The sequence below is a fragment of the Tamandua tetradactyla genome, chromosome 5 (assembly GCF_023851605.1).
Source record: "Tamandua tetradactyla isolate mTamTet1 chromosome 5, mTamTet1.pri, whole genome shotgun sequence".
Classification (NCBI taxonomy): domain Eukaryota; kingdom Metazoa; phylum Chordata; class Mammalia; order Pilosa; family Myrmecophagidae; genus Tamandua; species Tamandua tetradactyla.
This window is the reverse complement of record NC_135331.1, coordinates 134,799,047-134,817,104: the sequence shown is the minus strand read 5'-3', so window position 1 is coordinate 134,817,104 and position 18,058 is coordinate 134,799,047. Positions and strand designations below refer to the sequence as shown.

At 38.7% G+C, this 18,058-nt stretch overlaps 1 pseudogene; it reads right to left on the bottom strand.

The window, feature by feature from the left end:
* Window positions 1-13,757: 13,757 nt before the first annotated feature.
* Window positions 13,758-15,914, bottom strand: LOC143682763 (heat shock protein HSP 90-beta-like; annotated as a pseudogene).
* Between the last annotated feature and the right edge of the window lie 2,144 nt (window positions 15,915-18,058).

Sequence of the window (18,058 nt, the reverse complement as noted above, 5' to 3'; positions counted from 1 at the left end):
GGTTGGGGACAGTATATAATACAAGGTCTTTCATTCCTGTGTTAAAAACTTCAGTGTTAGGACTTGTGAAAGCCATGGCATAAATGACATGTTTCATTCCCAGCCTCCTTAAAATATATTGTAGCTCCTCCCTATTTTGCCAATGAAGGGGGGGGTATTGTGTAGTATATCCCCTTCATTAGACCATGCAGCCTCACACCCATCAAGCAGCCATATCGGTAAGAAGATTGTATTCACATCAGCTGAGATAGCATACAAGCATTATCATAGTAAAGGATGCCAATTTATTCATCTCCACTATAGAAAGCACTACTCCTGCTGCTCCAATATCTCACACCTCAGAGGCAATTGGGTAGGGACTCATTAGTTTTCTGTTTATACCACTGCTCTAAACTGCCCAATTCATCAGCAGTATAATCTCTAATACTAACATGTAATTTCTGGTCAGGAGGTTGGAGTTGCTGAACCCCAGGGGGTTGATCTTGTGACACCTTCCATTTCTGTTGTATTATGATGTGCACATCCTCCTCCACCTCCCATTTCTCACCCCTTCCTCTTCCAAGGAGGAGTCTATGGGGTTCCACACTTTGGAGTCCCATCCTGGAGCACTTAAAATCCTCTGGACTCAAGCCCAAGGCACTTACAGCCTCTGATTAGACTGATTAGAGTGTATCTTCATGACACAGACCTAACTGGCCATCCACCTGGTGCAGGTGATCAGTCAGAGAGTCCTTCATTTAAGCCCAGGCTAGGTACATATCTCTTTCTAGTTATAATTTCTTTTCCAGGTGGTGGCTATTGTTTTGCTGCCTGTTCTGCCTCAGTGGCCATATGTAAGACTTCTAAAAGTGGCCAGGCTATGGCCGCCACTACTTGGCGTTCTCTTTTCTCTTTTCTAAAATTTGGTTGTCCTGCTATCTGTTGCAAAACAGTTAGCAACCCCACCAAAGTTTTCAGGGTGTCCCCAAACATTTGTAGTGGTTCCCATTCATCCAGGAAGGCAGCCAACTCTCCCCACATGGATGATACAGGCAATTTGGGATTTCCCCCAGGGAGTCTCCTTTCCCAGGACTCATGCCCATTGTGGCCAGTGGCTCTTTGGTTTACTGGCTGGCTCACCAATTGTTCCAACCCAGCTCTTGAAGGGGTTGGGTTAGTGCAGCCCCAAGAACAAAGAACATACCTGGCACAGAGTTAGATGTAAATTTTATTAAGACTTATGAACAGAGGAAGATCTTTCCCTGTGGTGGCTGTACAGAATATATGAAAGCAGCACTCCACAAAGGCAGGGGTTATATGAGATATTTTATTAGGGTTTAGGACAGGTATATCCATAGGGTATGAAAACAGAGTTTCAGCAGGGTCTCATGACACAGGGGTTTGGAGATTTGTTATCAACATATCAGGAAAGAGGAATTTTAATGCTTTGCAAGATAAGTGTTTACAATAACATCTGTACATTCTTTTCCTCCCTGAGGAGGTCTGCTGCCCTTTAACGTCTGTCTGGGTCATATAGGCAACTCTGCACAGTAACTTATTCTCAGTATGGAGGGGGAGCCCCAGCCCTGGGTCTCTGCAATTATGTTTTTAAAATTCATTCATTAAAAAAAAAAACATTAGGATCTTATTTCTCCCCTCTTGCTTTCTTTGTATTTCTGTTTTTAGGGTTTTTCCTTCTTAATATTATTAATTGCACATTTAGTTGATTTATTTTCACCCTTTCTTTGTTAAACAGTGAAGGCTTTGAGCTCAATTTTACTGTCTCCATTTATTTCATGGGTCTGTGGGATTCCAAGGTACACAGGCTGCAATTAGTAGCAGGTCACTTATCTCACATGGTATTTATCCCACAGAATTTGGATATAAACATTACGATTTTCAAATAATCAAAGCCTAAACCTGCTTTTATGATTTTCAATTAGAACAATCTTTCAAAATGAATAAACACCTCATCTTTTTTCTAATCTGTAATTACCTACATTTTTTGATGTATCAACTTTAGTGAGTATGTACTAACTGTCTATTCGGAATTAGTATATTATGAGTATATTATAATGAGAATTTTAGCATATTATATCAGCTTCTCCTCAGCACCCTTGCAAACTTCTGTCACTCTGTCAGTCAATGATGCACTTTTATTTCTTCTATTGGTTACCTTTATACCATTATATGATAAACTTTAATTTCTTGACCAATTAACCACAGTAGCTTTTGACTAATCAGTATCCCAGATGAAAAAATGAACACTTCTACATTTACCATTACCTCTCCTGTGTTTACCATTTCCCTACCTCCATCTACCATACCGTAACTTTTACATTTTTCCATATTTACTGCATTTAATTTTTTATCCTGTAACTATAGTTGTCTTTCAACAAAAATTGTATACAAATTTATTCTAAATACCTTACAAACAATGAAATTAGACTGTTAAGTATGTAGATATTATTTACTAAAGAACCAAGAATGCTTTTGCAGCCTTCAGAAGAGATATAATCTTATTTTACCACATTTGGCTTCTTGAATGAGAACTGTAATTAAAAAATTTGAGACAAGGAGATTAAATAATTAACTTAAATAAATCTGATATTATATTTGTTCTCCTTCTTACTATGATGATTCAGCTACATCATCATGCTTTTTGTTATGTGGATTTATTATCTTCATTGAGATAATCTACTCAAAGCTTCTATAATTCTGTTCTACTTTGCACCCTGGGCCTTCTCATCCTGATATACACTCATTATCCTAAAATTTCATTGTACTCTTGGGTTTAGTTCACCTGTTTCTGTCTTGATTCCTGTTTTCCTCTTTCTTTTTTGTTTTATTGGACAACAACTTCTAATAATTCTTTGAGGAAGTGTCTATGAATAGTAACTTTTATGAGTCCTTGAATATTTGAAAATGTTTTTGATTTTGCCAGTATATTTGAGCTATAGTTTGGTGAGGCAGGGAAGTCTCTATTCAAGATTAGTTTTCTTCAGAATTTTGAAGACATTTTCTTCTAGCATCTAGTATTGCTGATGAGAAGCCTTTTGCTATCTTGTGTCTCTTCACTGTGAAGGTCATCCAGATTTTCTCCCTTTTTGAAACCTTGTCAAGTTTTCTCTTTGTTTTTGTAGTCCTGAGATTTCGAGAAGCTCTGCATAAGAACATTTTAAAACTTTTTATTAATAGATTTTGTTTTCAGTACTGTTTCAGGTTTAGAGAAAGTCTGGATATGTAGTACAGAGAGGTCCCAAGTGCACCCCCCCCAATTTCCCTGTTATTAACATCTTATATTAAGGTAAATTTGTTGTATTTAATGAAGCAATATTTTATTATTACTAATTATAGTCCATAGTCTATTCAGATTTCCTTAGTTTTTATCTAGTGCCTTTTTTCTGTCCCAGGATCCTATCCATGATACCACATTTTATTTAGTCATCATGTCTTAGGTTCCTCTTGAATGTGGCAGTTTCTCAGATTTTGTTTTTGATATCCTTGACAATTTTGAGCCATACTGGTCAGGTATAGTTTAGGATGCCCATCTATTTGAATTTGTCTGAGTTTTTTCCATAAGTAGACTGTTTGGGGAGTCTATTCCCCAAAAGTAGTAGGTTTTGGGGAGGAAAGATGACAGAGGTAAAGTCCCATCACACCCTATCAAAGGTACATGCTATCAACATGATTTATGACTGTTGATGCTGACCTTGGTCACCTGGCTGAAATAGTGCTTTACAGATTTCTTCACTGTAATGTTACTCTTCTGTCACTATTCACAGTCCAACTTAAGGAGTGGAAAGATATGCTGCCCCTCTGCTTTAGTTTCCTAGACTGTTGAAAGCTGATACCATGAAATGGGTCAGTTTATACAATGAGGATTTATTAGCTCACAGTTGGAGGCTGAGAAAATGTCCAAATCAAGGCATCAGCAAGGTGATGCTTTCTTCCTGAAGACTAACTGCTGGTGATCCTGAACTCTTCTGTCATGTGGTAAGGTACATGGTGGTGTCTGCTGGTCTCTTCCTTTTATTCCACGTTTCTTTGATTTCAGCATCTTGTCTCTGTGGCTTTCTCTATAGTCACCCTGTTTATAAAGGACAGCATTAAGAGGATTAAGACCCATCCTGAATGAGGTAGGTCATACCTTAACTGAAGTAGCCTCATCAAAAGATCCTACTTACAAGGGTCTCAGGTATGAGACATGGGTCTTAGGTAAGCTTGCCATAATGACCTTTTAGTTCTAGAAATTTCTTTTTAGTTCTTTGTGATGTTCTACATAGACAATCCTGCCATCCTTAAACAATAGCTTTGTTTTTTCGTTCTCAGTATGTTTTAGTTTGCTATAGCTGTTGGAATGCAATATATCAGAAATGGATTGATTTTTACAAAGGGGATGTATTAGGCTACAAATGTACAGTTCTAAGACCATGGAAATGTCCAAATTAAGACATCAATAAGAAGATACTTTCACTGAAGAAAGGCCAATCTTGTCTGGGTTCCTCTGTTACATGGGAAGGTGTCTGATGGTCCTTTGCTCATGGGTTTTAATGCTTTTAGGTTACATATGTCCTTGCTTGCTTCTTTGGGGGCACCTCTATGAGCTCTCCGTGTCCTGCAGGTCTTCTTCTAGCATCTCTGAGATGTTTCTCTCTGTATCCTTCACCGTTTTCATCTCTCTGCTGTCTATGAGCTCTTTTAAAGAACTCCAGACCCACCTTAAATTGAGTTGGTCACATCGTCTTGGTAACAATCTAATCAAAATGTCCCACTCACAAGGCTTGCCACTACAAGAATGGATTAAAAGAACATAGTCTTTTCTGGGGTACATAACGGATTCAAACAAGTGCTATATGTTTACCTTTTACTTCCTTTTCTTGTCTTATTGCACTAACCTGGGCTTCTTGTGTGATGTTGAATAAGTGTGGTGAAAGGGGAATTATTGCTTTGTTTTTGATCTTAGGGAAAAAGCATCCAATTTATCATCATTAAGTATGATGTTAATTGTAGAGTTTTTGTAGATGATTTTTGCCAAATTAAGGAAGTTCCTCTCTATTCTTAGCTTGATGAGGGTTTTTTATTATGAATGTGTGTTAGAAATTGTGTTAGAATGTGTGTTTGTGAAATGCATTTTTCTGTATATATTGATATGATCATATAATTTCTCTTCTTTTGACTGTCGATGTACTGGGTTACATTAATTGATTTTCCAATGTTGAACAAGCCTTGCATTCCAGAATAAATCTCACTTGGTCATAGTACATAATTATTTTTATATATTGTTGGATTTTATTTGCTATTCTTTTTTTGTTGAGGATTTTTGCATCTATGTTCATGAGAGATAATGTTATATCATTTTCTTTTCTTGTAATGTTACATCTAGTTTTGGTGTTAGGGTAATGCTGGCATTCTAGAATGAGTTAGGAAGTGGCCCTCTGCTTCTCTTTTCTAGAAGTGATTGCAGAGAACTGCTATTTCTACCTTAAGTGTTTGGTGAAATTAGCCAGTGAAACAATTGAACCTGGAAGCTTTCTCTTTTGGAAGGTTATTAGCTATTGATTACATTTCATTAATAGACATAGATCGGTTGAGATTATCTATCTTGTGAAATTTTGGTAGATTGTGTCTTTCAAGGACTTGGTTCATTTTGTCTAAGTTACAGAGTTGTTCATAATATTCCTTTATTATTCTTCTAAACGTCCATGGGCTCAGCAGTGATGACTCTTCTTTCATTTCTGATATTAGTAATTAAGGCCTTTATTCCTTTTTTTCTTGGCTGGACTGGTTAGATGCTTATCAATTTTATCAGTTTTTCAAAGAACCAGCGTTTTGTTTCATTGATTTTCTCAAGATTTTCTGTTTTCACTTTCAATGATTTCTGCTCTGATTTTTTTTAACTTCTTTTATTCTGCTTGCTTTAAGCTTAAATTACTCTTTTTGTCTCTTCCTGAAGACTGTCCATAAGAAACCCACTTTTGTTATAAAAACATAGGTAGGTTAAATCCAAAAGAATGAAAAAAGATATTTTCCCCTGGTAAAAGCTTTGATTATTGACTTTAGATCTTTCTTTTAGAAAAAATAAATTTGCATTATATGCTATAAGTTTCCCTCTAAGCACTGCTTTCTCTGCATCCCATACATTTTAATGAAAATTTGGATTTTTCACTTCATTTAGTTCAAAATACTTTTAAAATTTCGTTTGAGAATTCTTTTCATGTCATATGCTAATTAGAAGCATGTTGTTTAGTACCCACATAGTTCGGAATTTTCCAGCTATCTTACTCTTCTAGTTTAATTACATTGTGGTGTGAGAACATACTTTTATATCTAGTCTTTTAAATTTGTAAAGTCCTGTTTTATGGCACAAAAATATCTTGGTGAATGTTCCATATATCTTGAGAAAAATGTATATTCTACTTTTGTTGGATAAAATATTCTATAAAAGTCAATTAGAACCAGTAGATTGATGTTGCTATTTAGTTCAAATATATCCTTATTGATATTCTGCCTGCTGACTCTTATCATTTACTGAAAGAACTGTGTTGAAGCCTCCCAGTATAATAGCTCATTTGTCTATTTATCACGGTGGCTCTGTAATGTTTTGTCTCATATGTTTTGACACTCTGATGTTAGGTATACATACATTCAGTATTGTTATGCTTACTTGGAGAACTGATCTGCTTGTCATTATATAATGCCTTTGGCTCTGATGATTTTTCTTGTTCTGAAGTCTGTTTAACCTCAAATTAATATAGGTGTCAGCTTTCTTTTGATTAGTATTAGCATGAAATATCTTTTTTCATTCTTTTGGATTTAACCTACCTATGTTTTTATAACAAAAGTGGGTTTCTTATGGACAACATATAGTTTTATCTAGTTTTTAAAATCCTCTCTGATAGTCCTGACTTTTATTTGGTGTGTTTAGATCATTTACATTTAAAATGATTATTGGTATATTTGAATTAATATCCACTATTTTATAACCTTTATTACATTTGTTGCACTTGCTCTTCGTTTCCTTTCCTTTAGCTCTTCTCTTCTTTTTCTGATTTCTCTGGTTTTAATTGAACACTTTATATGATTCCATTACTGCTTTTACTTTGAGCAGTTAGTTTTCTATTATACTGATCAAGAATAAGAAAAATAAAATACTTTATTTTACCTTCGTTTTATTTATCTGATGCTCTCTTTCTTTATGTAGTTTGGAAGTTCTGACCTATTATATATCTTTTTCCTTGAAGTATTTATTTTAGTACTTCTTACAGTGCAGTTCTGCTGACTGCAAATTCCTTCAATTCTTGTATCATGAATTCTTTATTTCTCTTTCACATTTGATGGATAATTTTGCTGGATATGAATACTGGGTTGGTGATTTCCTCCCCAAATATTTTGAATATTTCATTCTTTTCTTGCTTGATATTTTTTTAAATTGTATTTTTTATTAAAGAACTTGTAAGTTTACAGAAATATCATGCATAAAATACATAAAATGCAGAGGTCCCATGTACTATGTGTGCTGGTTTGAAAGTATTATATAGTCCAGCAGTCACATTTTAATCCTGATTCAATCTTGTGGGAACTGCTGTTTTTTTTATCATCCTGATTCAGTATTGTAGGGGGAAACTTTTGATTAAATTGTCTCCATGGAGATGTGACAGGCCAATTTTGTGTGTAACCTGTTGATTAGATGGAGATGTGACTTCACCCATTCCAGGTGGATCTTGATTACTGGAGTCCTTTAAAGGAGGAAATATTTTGGAGAGAGCTCAGAGCAGAGCAGATGCAGATGTTTAGAGAACAGTTACTTCAGAGACATGGATGCTTGGAGATGCTTGGAAATCCCACAGAGAGAGAAGATGCCTAGACATATCAAAGCCCAGCAGACATCACCATGTGCCTTCCCATGAGATACTAAGCAAGCTTAAACCCAGAGTTGTGTCTCTGAGTTGTGAGTGGAGGCCCGCAAATGCTTAGAGAAGAAACTGCTGGAATGAACCAGGAATAAGGACCACAGATGCCAGCCACATGCCTTCCCAGTTGACAGAGATGTTCTGGATGGCATCAGCCTTTCTTGAGTGAAGGTAATCTCTTGTTGGTGCCTTAGTTTAGACTCTTTCACTTCCTTAGAACTGTACACTTGTAACTTATTAAATTTCCTTTTGAAAAAAGATTTCATTTCTCATATATTGCATTCTGGCAGCTTAACAAACAAATACACCACCATTGTTAAAACCTTGTGTTAGTGTGGTACATTTGTTATAATAAATCAAAGTTCATTTTTATAACAGTATTATTAACTATTGTACATCATTTACAATAGGGTTCAAGTGTTGACGGTCCTATGTTTTTTTAATTTATTCTAGTAATAAATGTGACCTAAAATTTCCTCTTCAACCACATTAACATGTATAATTCAGTGCTGTCAATTGTATATGTTGTACTACCATCACCACCAACCATTACCAAAACTTTATGATCAACCAAACAGAAACTTTGGACAACTTAAGCCTTAACTCCACATCTCATTGCGGTTTTTTTGTTTGTTTGTTTGTTTTCGCACTTCCCTAATAGCTCACCCCATGGATTGACAGTCTCATTCTGATTGTGGGAAACAGAGTCCTTAGTGCCTTTGAGTCTAGTCAGAGTAGAAAAACAATAAAAAAAAAAAAACCATTTTTAAGATTCTGTTTCCTAAGAACCACTCCTGGTACCAAACTGCATTAGCTAAGGTTCTCTAGAAAAACAGAATCAGCAGGAGATATCCATAGATATAAAATTTATAAAAAGTGTCTCACATAACCATGGGACTGTAGAGTCCAAGGTCTGTAGGGCAGGCCACAAGCTTGCAACTCCAGTGAAGTTCCTCAGTGAACTCTGAGGAGAGGCTGGCTAGACACCCATGGGAATGGAAGACTCCAAAATCCATAGGTCAGGCTGTGAAGCTGGTGTATTTGTGAGATTAGCTCCATCGTCCCTGATGAACTCTGTAGTTGCTCTTCTCTGTAGATCAGATATTACTGTGGGAAATGCTGTCACTGAACTGGAATCCTTAAACACAATGGGGATCCTGAGTTGGCAGAAGCCAGGTGGCAACACTTAATCACCAAAGACAAGGTATACATGGCTATCATAATGGACAGAAGACTCAAAGCAGGAGTCAAAATAATCTGACTCACAGAGACTTGTTGCCTTGGCTAGTAGATCATGGGATACCTAGAAGTACAACAAATGAACAGTCTGCTAAATTCTTGTTTGAGCTGTATAAGTAAAAGAGTTCTAGGTCAAGTGAACAGAAGTCTAACTTGAATTACGAAAACAGAGATTCACAGCCCCATAATCAATTTCCAGATTTGAGATAGAACCAGAGCCCCTTGAATGAAGGGGAGGCCAGGTCCCTTTGGGGGAGGACCCTGTTACACTGCTACAAATTTATACTGTTAATCTTCCTCCAAGCCTCCCCCAAGGAGACTGACAGCCTTTTACCTGGGTAACTGTGCACTGGGGAAAAGGAAATGATTAGATATTTCAGGGATTATTAGATATTGGTTCAGAATTCATTCCAGGGGCTCCAAAACATTACTCTGATCTACCACTTAGAGTAGGGGCTTATGGATGCCAGGTTATTGATGGAGTTTTAGCTCAGGTCCATCTCACAGTGGGTCCAGTAGGCCTTCAGACTTATTCTTTAGTTATTTCCCCAGTTCCAGAATGTATACTTGGAATAGACATAGTGAGCAACTGGCAGAATCCCCACATTGGCTCTCTAACTCATGAAGTGAGGGCTACTATGGTAGGAAAGGCCAAATGGAAGCCACTGGAACTGTCCCTACCTAGCAAAATAGTAAATCAGAAGCAATACTGGACTCCTGAAGGGATTGCAGAGATTACTGCCACCCTTAAGGACTGGAAGGATGCAGGAGTGGTGATTCCCACCACAGCCCCATTCAACTCTCCTGTTTGGCCTGTGAAGAAAAAAGATGGGTCTTGGAGGATGACCATGGATTATCATAAGCTCAACCAGGTGGTAACTTCAATTGCAGCCTCTGTTCCAGATGTGGCATCATTGCTTGAGAAATCAATACATCCCCTTTACCTGGTATGCAGCTATTAATCTGGCAATTTGTTTTTTCTCAATAGCTGTTAGTAAGGACCACCAGAAATAGTTTGCTTTCAACTGGCAAGGTAGCAATATACTTTTCACTGTCCTACCTCAGGGGTATATCAACTCTCCCACCTTATGTCATAATCTTGTCCACAGAGACCCTGGTCATTTCTCCCTCCCACAAGACATCATACTGGTCTATTATGTTGATGATATCATATCGATTGGATCTAGTGAGCAAGAAGTAGCAACTACTCTAGACTTTGGTAAGACATTCGCATATCAGAGGATGGGAGATAAATCCAACAAAAATACAGGGAACTTCCACCTCAATGAAATTTCTAGCTGTCCAGTAGTGTGGAACATATCAAGATATCCCTTCTAAGGTGAAGGAAAAGTTGCTGCATCTGGGTCCCCCATGACCAGAAAAGAGGCACAATGCCTATTTGATCTCTGGATTTTGGCAACAGCATTCCTCATTTGGGTGTGCTACTCCAGCCCATTTATCTAGTGACCAGAAAAGCAGCTAATTTTGAATGAAGACCTGAACAAAAGGAGGCTCTGTAACAGGTCCAGGCTGCTGTATAAGCTGCTCTGCCACTTGTACCATATGGCTCAGCAAATCCAATGGTGCTGGAAGTGTCACTGGAAAATAGAGATGCAGTCTGGAGCATTTGACCAGCCCTTATAGGAGAATCATGATGCAGACCATTAGGATTTTGGAGCAAAGCCTTACCATCTGCTGCAGATAAGTACTCTCCTTTTGAGAAACAGCTTTTAGTCTGCTACTGGGTCTTACAGAGACTGAACTCAACCATGGGCCACCAAGTTACCATGAGATCTGGGTTGCCTATCATGAGCTGGGTGTTGCCTGACCCACCAAGCCATAAAGTTGGACATGCCCAGCAACATTTCATCAGAAAATAGAAATGGTATATATGAAATAGGGCCAGAGCAGGTCCTGAAGGCACAAGTAAGTTATATGAGAAAGTGACCCAAATGCCCATGGTCTGCACTCCTGCCACATTAACTTCTATTTCCCAGACCAGACCTATGGCCTCTTGGAGGGTTCCTTGCTGTGAATTGACTGAGAAAGAGAAAACTCCGGCCTGGTTTGCAGATGGTTCAGCACGATATGAAGTTACCACCCAAAAATGGACAGCTGCAGCACTACAACCCCTTTCCAGGATGGGCCTGAAGGACAGATGTGAGGGGAAATCCTCTCAGTGGGCAGAACTTTGAGAAGAGTAAATGGTTGTTCATTTTGCTTGGAAGGACAACTACTCAGAGGTATGTTTATATACAGCTCATGGGCTGTTGCTAATGGTTTGGCTGGTTGGTCAGAGACCTGAAAAGAACATGATTGGAAAATTGGTGACAAAGAGATCTGGGGAAGAGGTATGTAGATAGACCTTTCTAGGTGGGCTAAAACATGAAGATACTTGTGTCTCATGTGAATGTGTACCAGAGGATGACTTCAGCAGAGGAAAGTTTTAATAATTATGTCTATGAGATAACCCACTCTTTGAATACCCATCAACATCTTTCCACAGCAACTCCTGGCATTGCCCAATGGGCTCATGAACAAAGTGGTCATCATGGTAGGGATGGAGGTTATGTATGGTCTCAACAACATGGACAAGGCTTGTTACAACAACACGGACAAGTGGTTGTAACTTGGTTACAGCCACTGCTGAGTGCCCAATCTGTCAGTAGCAGAGACCCACACTCAGTCCCTGACATGGCACTATTTCCCAAGATGATCAGCCGGCTACATGGTGGCAGGGTGATTACATTGGATCACTCCCATCATGGAAGTGGCAGTGATTTATTCTAACTGAATAGACACATACTCTGGATATGTATTTGCTTTCCCTGCATGCAATGCTTCTGCCAAAACTAACATCCATGGACTTACAGAATGCCTTATACGTCATCACGGTATTCCACACAACATTACTTTTGATTAAGGAACACCTTCACAGCAAATGAAGTGTGGGAATGGTCACATGCTTATGGAATTCTCTGGTCTTACCACGTTTCCCATTATCCAGAGGCAGCTGGATTGATAGACTGGTGGCATGGCCTTTTGAAAACTCAATTACAATGCCAACTAGGTGCCAATACCTTGCAGGGGCTGAGGGATGTTCTCCAAGAGGTTGTGTATCCTCTGAGTCAGTGTCCACTGTATGGTGCTGTTTCTCCCATAGCCAGGATTTATGGGTCCAGGAACCAAGGGGTGGAAATGGGAGTGTCACCATTCATTATTACCCCTAGTGATCTGCTAGGAAAATTTTTGCTTCCTGTCCCTATGACCTTGAGCTTTGCTGGCCTAGCAGGTTTTAGTTCCAGAAGGGGGAGTGCTACTACTAGGGGAAACAATAATGATTCTGTTGAACTTTAATCTAAGACTGCCACCTGGTCATTTTGGGCTGCTCATGCCCCTGAATCAACAATCCAAGAAGAATATTACTTTATTGTCTGGGGTGATTGACCCTATCATGGGAAATAGGACTGCAACTGCACAATCAAGGTAAAGAAGAGTTTTCTTGGAATATAGGAGCTGCTCTGGGGTGTTTCTTAGTACTACCATGCCCTGTGACTAAAATCAATGGAAAACTGCAACAGCCCAATCCAGGCAGGACTACCAATGGGTCTGAAACTTCAGGAATGAAGGTTTGGGTCACCCCACCAGGCAAAGAATCACAGCCAGCTGAAGTGCTTGCTGAGAGTAAAGGGAATATAGAATGGGTAGTGGAAGAAGGTAGTTATAAATATGAACTACAACCACGTGATCAGTTACAGAAAATATTATTTAAGTGGTAAGATGTCAAGTTGAGTGGCTCATGGTGGCTCAGCAGGCAGAGTTCTCACCTGCCATGCTGGAGACCCAGGTTCAATTCCCAGTGCCTGCCCATGAAAAAAAAAGTTGTGACGTTTAAGAATGATTATTACCCAAGGACTTGCACCCTATTCTGGGGAGATTTAATACATTTCTGGTTGTACACAGGACAGTCGAATATTGTTAGGTGAGAAAAAAATGTCTGTTATTGTTTTCTATTTAAAGATTAAATATGGTTTAAGGTGATGTGTGTAGCTGCCAATTTGACAAGGGGTAGACTGTCATGGTCAGGTTCATGTGTCAATTTGGCCAGGTGTTGGGGCCTAGTTGTCTGGTCCAGCAAGTACTGGCCTGTCTGTCGCTATGAGAAAATTTCATGGACTTAAATCATGATTACATTGGCTGCATTCATAGCTGATTGAATTTGTAATCAGCTAAGGGGAGTGTCTTCTGCAATGACTGATGCTTAATCTAATCACCGGAAGGCTTTTAAGGAGGAGTCATAAGAGACAGTCACTCTTCCTGCTCAGCCAGTGAGCTTCTCCTGTGGAGTCCATTCAGACCCTTCATTGGAGTTGTCAGATTCACAGCCTGCCCTATGGATTTTGGACTTTTCCTTTCCTATGGGTATCCAGCCAGCCTCTTCTGAAAGTTTGTTGGTGACCTTGATCAGAGTTGTCAGCTGGCAGCCTGCCCTACATTCCTTGGACTCTACATTCCCACTGTTATGTGAGATAATTTTATAAATTATATATCTATGGATATCTCTTGCTGATTGTTTCTCTAGTGAACCATAGCTAATACAAGTACAAAGTTTGTGGGTAGAAACACCTAATCTACTTCTTCCATGAGAGATGCATCTTTGTCTCCCTCAACAGGGAGATCTCATCAGGAACAGAAGCACTGGGTTCCTCTGCTGTCACTTCATCTTCATCAGTGCCTAAACCTAGCTTGATCATGCAGTAGATATGGTTTGAGTGGGTCTGGGGATCTTCAAGAGAGAAGCCAGAGGAGACTGGTACAGTTTCAAACAACAGCACCACCAGGTTCTTGACTGCTTGTCATTCTTGTCTGCCTCAACCTTTTTCCTTAATATCTCCACAATGGGGTGGTCAGTGTTGAGCTCCAGGTGCTTTTAGGCCATCAGATAGCCCATTGTAGAGTTGTCCTGAAGTGCCTGGGCTCTCATGATCCACTCCATGTTGGCTATCCAGCCATATGTGCTACTTATAATGCAGCATGGAGAAGGAACACGCTTATTGGAAATTGTCACCTTTTAACCTTTTCATCCAAGATTAACTTCATATGCTTGCAGAGTTTTCAAATTTGGCTTTGCTCTCCTCCATTTTCTTCTTTTCTTCCTTGTCCTCAGGTAGCTCCAAAGTGTCCTTGGTAACCCAGACCAGGCTCTTCACAGGCTACTACATACTTAAGGAGTACTCATCAATAGGCTCAGATATATAGACCACCTCAAAGTCCCACTTACACACTTGCTCTATAAAAGTAGAGTTGACCATCTGCTCTTTGCCCTCACCAGTAATATAATACATGATTTCTGGGTCTCCTTCATGTGAGAGACATATTCAGAAAGAGAAGCCATCTCATCTCCAGACTTGGAGGTGTGATAGTGCAGCAGCTCAGAAAGGTGTCACTGGTTAGTGGAATCCTCATGAATTCCAACCTTCAGGTTTTTAGAGAATGCCTCATAAAATTTCTTATAGTTCTCCTTGTCTTTCACCAGCTCAGAGAAGAGCTCAAAGCACCTCTTCACGATGTTTTTGCAAATGGCCTTCAAGATTTTGCTCTGCTGCATAATTTCTCATGACATATTAAGGAGCAGATCCTCAGAGTTGACCATGCCACAAATGAAATTGAGGTACCGTGTTATCAATTCATCACAGCTGTCCTTGATGAACACACGACAGACATAAAATTTGATGTTGTTCTTTTTCTTCTTATTTTCAGAGGGGTCAAAGGGAGCCTGGTAGGAAATGAAGAGCAATGCCCCAACTTCTAACTAACCTTCTGCAGAGAAGTGCTTAATTGCCAGGTGGTCTTCCCAATCATTTGTAAACCTCTTGTAGAATTCTCCACATTCATCCTGGGTGATGTCATCAGGGTTTCTGGCCCAAAATGGGCTTGGTCTTGTTTAGTTTTCTTGATCAATGTACTTCTCCTCAATCTTCTTGGCTTTCCTTTTCTTGCCCTTTCCACTGTCATCCCCCTCCTTTGATCCCACAACTTCAATCTTGGGCTTCTCTTCATCATCCATATCTTCTTCTTTCTCACTCCTCTCTTCCCTCTGCTTTATCATAACTGATTTCCTTCTCTCATTCTTTCTCCAAATAAAGGGTGATAGGGTAGTCTGTGAACTGTGAGTGCTTTTTTACCACTTCTTTGGCCTGTCTCTCCTCTAAATATTCCTTTCTGGTCTTCTTTAAGGTGCAAGATCACTTGTGTAGCCAATATGCTCTCAATGGCCAGCATGAACAGTGAAGGAATCCTCAGCAGAAGACTCCCAGGCAAACTGTTCATCATCATTCTGCTTTGTGATCACAACCACTTTCTCTCCCACCAAGCAGGCAGAATAGAAACTGACACAAAATTTCCCAATTATGGAGATGTCTGCAGCAGCTGAAGAGCTTACATAAATGCTCTGGTACCAGACTTGGCAGTGATACCCAAATTACTTATGAAATCAGCCTTGGTCATGCCAGTGCCTGTATACATGAGAGTCAGGGTACAGTCCTGGAGGTTGGGGATACTGTCAATTTTCAACTCTTTACCACTGTCCAACTTGTAGCGGTCTGTCAGGCTCTCATAGTGAATCTTGTCCCAAGTGTCAGAAGAATTCGAGATCAACTCCTAAAGGAAAATTTCCTTGTTGGAGTAGAAAGTATTGATGATAAGAGACATAAGTTGGGCAATCTCTGCTTGGAAGGCAAAAGTCTCCACCTCCTCCTCTCCATGGTACACTTCCTCTGGCATCTTGAAGGACATGAGCAGCAAGTCAGAGAGCACAATGAAGAGGGACTGTGTCTGGCTTGCACACAACAGAAAGGCTGTGTGGGAGGACTCTTTCTACTTTTTAAATTGGGTTGTTTTTCATTTTATTGTGGGTTATAGATTTTTAAAATATATTCTGGATATTAAAACCTTATTGGGTGTGTGGTTTCCAAATATTTTCTCCCATTGTGTAAGATGTCTTTTCACTTTCATGATAAAATCCTTTAGAACACAAAAATGTTTAATTTTGATGTGGTTCCATTATCTATTTTTCTTTTTCTTGCTTGTGCTTTGGGTGTAAAGCTTAAAAAACCATTGCCTGACATAAGGTCCTGAATATGTACCCCTATGTTTTCTTCTAGAAGATTTGTAGTTCCGGTTCTTATATTTAGATCTTCAATCTATTTTGAGTTAATTATTGCATACTGTATGAGATAGGGCCCCCCATTTATTCTTTTAAATATGGATATCCAGTTTTCCTTGCACTATTTCTTGAAGAGACAGTTCTTTCTCAATTGAGGACTTGGCAGCCATGTCAAAAATCAATTGACCCTAAATGTGAGGGTTTATTTCTGAACTCTCAATTTGATTCCATTGGTCTATATATCTACCCTTTGCCAGTACAATGCTGTTCTAATCACTGTAGTTTTAATAAGGTTTAAAGTCTGGAAATGTGAGTCTCCCAAATTCATTCTTCTTTTTCAAGATGCTTTTAGCTATTCAGGGCACCTGACCCTTCCAAATAAATTTGATAATTGGCTTTTCCATTTCTGCAAAATAAGTTGTTGGACTTTTGATGGGGGCTGTTATAAATCTGTAAATTCACTTGGGTACAGTTAACATTTTAACAATATTTGGTCTTCCAATCAATGAGCATGGAGTGTCCTAAAGTTTATTTAAGTCTTTAATTTATTGTGGCAAAGCTTCGTAGTTTTCCATGCATAAGTTCATCACATATGTAGCTAAATTTATTCCTAGATATTTGATTCTTTTAGTTGCTATTGTAAATGAAATTTTTTCTTGATTTTTTCTTCTGATGTATCCTTTCCTACTGTATACAAACATTACTGATTTTAGGGTTTGATCTTGTATCCCACCACTTTGTTGAACTCATTTATTAGCTCTAATAGCTTTGTTGTGGATTTTTCAGGACTTTCTAAATATAAAATCATACCACCTGTAAAGAGTGAAAAATTTACATCTTCCTTTCCAATGTGGATAACTTTTATTTATTTTTCTTGCCTAATTGCTCAGGTAGAGCATCCGGTACAATGTTGAATAAGAGCGGGCATCCTGGTCTTGTTCTAGATCTTAGAGGGGGTACTTTCAGTTTTCACCATTGAGTTAGAAGTGGGTTTTTCTATATCTTTCCTTTATCATATTGAGGAACTTTCCTTATGTTCCTAGTTTTCTAAGTGGTTCTATCAAGCACTATGCTGGATTTTGTTGAGGGCATTTTCTGCATCAATTGAGATGATCGTGCAGTTGTTTCATTCCATTCTTTTGATGTAGTATATTAGATTAACTGCTTTTCTTATGTTGAACCACCCTTGCATGCCTCAGATAATTCCCACTTGATCATGGTGTATAAATATTTTAATGTGCTGTTGGATTCAATTTGCTGGTTTTTTTGACTTGCTATACTTTTCTTGAGGATTTTTGCATCTATATTCATAAGATTTTGATCTGTAGTTTTTTTTTTTTGTGGTATCTTTACCTGAGTTAGGTGCTGTTCCCTCCCCTTAATTGTTTTGGAAGAGTTTGAACAGAATTGGCATAAATTCTTCTGGGAATGTTTGGTAGAATTCACTTGTGAGGTCATTCAGTCCTGGGCTTTTCTTTTTGGGGAGGTTTTTGAAGACTGATGTCTTTACTTGTTTTTGTTCTGTTAAGATTTTCTATTCGAGAGTCAATGTAGGTTGTCTCTGTGTTTCTAGGAATTGTACCATTTAATTTAGGTTGTCTATTTTGTTGACATACACTTGTTCATAGTGTCCTCTTATGATCCTTTTTAATTCTGTGGGCCCAGTAATAATGCTCCCCCTCTCATTTCTGATATTATTTTTTAGTGTCTTCTCTCTTATTTCCTTTTTTCTGTGTGGCTAAAGTTTGTCAACTTTATTGAT